Source organism: Hordeum vulgare, chromosome 5H (assembly GCF_904849725.1).
Source record: "Hordeum vulgare subsp. vulgare chromosome 5H, MorexV3_pseudomolecules_assembly, whole genome shotgun sequence".
Lineage (NCBI taxonomy): Eukaryota > Viridiplantae > Streptophyta > Magnoliopsida > Poales > Poaceae > Hordeum > Hordeum vulgare.
Genome location: NC_058522.1, coordinates 93,553,773 through 93,557,854, shown reverse-complemented (window position 1 = coordinate 93,557,854; position 4,082 = coordinate 93,553,773).

Here is a 4,082-nt window from a genome sequence, read left to right as displayed (position 1 = left end):
ACAAACACACAGCCAAAGAAGATTACACCGGATAGATCTCCATGAAGATCATGGAGAACTTTGTATTGAAGATCCAAGAGAGAGAAGAAGCCATCTAGCTACTAACTACGGACCTGTAGGTGTGAAGTGAACTACTCACGAGTCATTGGAGGGGCGATGATGATGATGAAGAAGCCCTCCAACTCCAAAGTCCCCTCCGGGAGGGCGCCGGGAAGGGTCTCCAGATGATATCTCGCGAAAACGAAAGCTTGCGGCGGCGGAAAAGTATTTTCGAGGCTCCCCTGATTTTTTGCTGAATTTTTGGGAATATATAGGCCAAGGATCTAGGTCAGGGGGCGGCCAGGGAGGCCACAAGCCCTGACACCGCCGCCTCCCCCCGGGTGGCGGAGTGGGAGCTTGTCGGCTCCCTGGAGCCCAGCTGGCTTGGCCCAGAGGCCCCCTGATCTTCTTCCGTTCGGGAAAAAATTATTTCGGGGTTTCTATTCCGTTTGGACTCCGTTCCAAAATCAGATCTGAAAAGAGCCAAAAACACAGAAAAAACAGGAACTGGCACTTGGCACTGAATTAATAAGTTAGTCCCAAAAAAGATATTAAAGATACATAAAACATCGAAAGATGACAAGATAACAGCATGAAACCATCAAAAATTATAGATACGTTTGAGACGTATCAGAAGACATAAAAGCGACAGACTGCATAATAAAGTTCTTTATCACAGGAGACAATATAAAGTGACATTCCTTCGCACTAAGAGGACACACATTCAAACCTCAAAAGTGCATGACAACCTCTTCTTCCCTCTGCGAAGGGCCTATCTTGTACCTTTACTTTTTGCCCTTGTAAGAGTCATGGTGATCTTCACCAATTCCCTATTTTTGCCTTTGTCCTGGCTACCGTCACATGCTTGGGAAATATCTATATTCTTATATCAACTTGGAGTTGAGTACTTATGATTTATTGTTGTTGACTTTACCCTTGAGGTAAATAGTTAGGAGACAAAACTATAAGCCCCTATCTTCCTCTATGTCCAGCTGAAACTTTGACACCATGAGTACCACATGAGTTGTAACAATTGTGGAAAACAAAAGAGATGATTGAGTATGTGGGTTTGCCTTACAACCTCTTATTTGACTCTTTCTGATGTTGTGATAAATTGCAATTGCCTCAATGACTTTGGACTGTTGTTGGTTACTTCTCGGTAAGGTTTTTGCTTCATGCTTTGCTTTGTGAAGGAATTGTTACTTTCCCATAAGAATCTTTATGATGTATTGTTGTTCTATGTGTGATCATGATGCCCTCATGTCCGTATTATGTTTTATCGATACCTTCGCCCCTAAACATGTGGACATGTTTATGGAACTTGGTTTTCACTTGAGGACAAGCGAGGTCTAAGCTTGGGGGAGTTGATACGTCCATTTTGCATCATGCTTTCATGTTGATATTTATTGCTTTATGGGTTGTTATATTACTTTGTGGTACCATATTTATGCCCTTTCTCTCTTATTTTGCAAGGTTTATTTGAAGAGGGAGAATTCAGGAAGCTGGAATTCTGGACTGGAAAAGGAGCAAATCTTAGTCCACTATTCTGCACATCTCCAAATGCCCTGAAAATTTACGTGGAATTTTTTGGGATTATATAAAAAATACTGGGCTAAAGAAGTACCAGAGGGGAGCTACCAGGGCGCCACAAGCCCTACCACCGCCACCCCCTGGTGTCGGCTGGCAAGCTTATGGGATCCCTGAAGGCCCACTGGCCCCCCTCTTTTGCTATATGAAGGTTTTCGTTCCAGAAAAAATCAATCGGGAGCTTTTTCGTGGTTTCGCCGCCACCACGAGGCGGAACTTGAGCAGATCCAATCTAGAGCTCCGGCAGGACGATCCTGCCGGGGAAACTTCCCTCCCGGAGGGGGAAATCGTCGCCATCGTCATCACCAACACTCCTCTCGTCGGAGGGGAGGCATCTTCATCAACATATTCATCAGCACCATCTCCTCTCCAATACCTAGTTCATCTCTTGTAACCAATCTCCGTCTCACGACTCCGATTGGTACTTGTAAGGTTACTAGTAGTGTTGATTACTCTTTGTAGTTGATGCTAGTTGGATTACTTGGTGGAAGAGTTTATGTTCAGATCCTTGATGCTATTCATTACACCTCTGATCATGATTATGATTATGCTTTGTGAGTAGTTACTTTTGTTCCTGAGGACATGGGATAAGTCATGCTGATAATAGTCATGTGAATTTGATATTCGTTCGGTATTTTGATATGTTGTATGTTGTCTTTTCCTCTAGTGGTGTTATGTGAACGTCGACTACATAACAGTTCACCATATTTGGGCCTAGAGGAAGGCATTGGGGAGTAGTAAGTAGATGATGGGTTGCTGGAGTGACAAAAGCTTAAACCCTAGTCTATGAGTTGCTTTGTAAGGGGCTGATTTGGATCCACTAGTTTAATGCTATGGTTAGACGTTGTCTTAATTCTTCTTTCGTAGTTGCGGATGCTTGCGAGAGGGGTTAATCATAAGACTCTACATTTTGCATTTTGTGAGAAATCACTGTTGAGTCCATAGGAAAGCCAATACTTTTAAAAGGGGATGAGGTATCTATGATGATCTGGTTGCTCAAATGTTTAGAGTTAGCAATCAAAAACCCTCATTAAATCCTCCCACATAAACATTTTGTCCAAGCCCCAAAGTCCAAATTCGGTGCCACCAAGTTTCGAAAATGGGCCCTACCGAGTTTAATCCTAGACAAACCTACCTTCTCGGTGACACCAAGTTCCATTTCGATGTAACCGAAAAACAGTGACCAACTCCCTGGTGTCTATTTGCTAAAAATCAGAATTTCTGATTTTTGCAAATCGGTGCCACCTAGTTTGGGTTACTGCCTAGGCGAGCCAAAATTGGACTCACCAAGAATTATATATCGGTCTCACCGAAACGCCAAAAGTTGCCACATTTTGCACTAGTCTGTGCAACCGAGTTTACTTAAGGTTCATCGAGATGGGCAATAATGGTGTAACGGTTGGATTTTTCGAGATGCCCATATATACCCCTACACATCCCTCTCATTCGAATATATATCACTCAGAACAAGCAAACACTTGCCACATCTATTTTGTGAGAGAAAACCACCTACTCATGTGTTGAGATCAAGATATTCCACTCCAACCATATGGATCTTGATTTCTAGCCTCCCCAAGTTGCTTTCCGCCCAATCAATCTCTTCTACCAAGCCAAATCTGTGAGAGACTAATTGAGTGTTGAGGAGACTATCTTTTAAAGCACAAGAGGAAGGAGTTAATCATCCATACCACATCTATTACCTTATGGAGAGTGGTGTCTCCTAGATTGGTTAGGTGTCGCTTCGGACCCCGCGACTTCGTGTGTTGTTGAACCAAGAATTTTGTAAGGGCAAGGAGATCAGCTACTTCGTGAAGATCTACCCCGAGTGAGGCTAGTCCTTTGTGGATGTAAGACATGATGGAATAGATGAGGTTGCTACTTTGTGGACCCTTCATGGGTGGAGCCCTCCGTGGACTCTCGCGACCGTTACCCTCCGTAGGTTGAAGTATGCATGAACGTGGGCATATGACAACACCACCCCATTGTGTTTGGTCTTACTATCCCTACCCTGTTAGAGCATATTTCTCCATATGTGGTTTTGGTAATTGATGAAAATCCCTATGGACTAATGGTTGTCTGAAGTTATATTTATAGGATTTGTCCATATGCACATCTTGAAGTCCATCTGTTGGGTTCACGGAGTTTATATGATGACCAAGGTGGTATTCAAGGTATTATCCAAAGAATGGTCATAGAGTCACAAGGCTGATCAAGATCGTCACACAAAGAGTCAATCAAGATGATCAACACACAAAGCGTACAAGATGTACCGAGAGGGATCAAATGATCCCATGGTATGGTAAGCATTGTCCATTACGTGTTTGTGTACTAACCCATGGTCTTCGTGAGAGTTCTATGTGGGGTTAGGTGTGTTTCCTTGGGCTTGTGTCAAGAGGAAGATCTCATACAACCCATGGAGGATGACGTCAAGTGGTGATATTCATCAAGATTGCGGT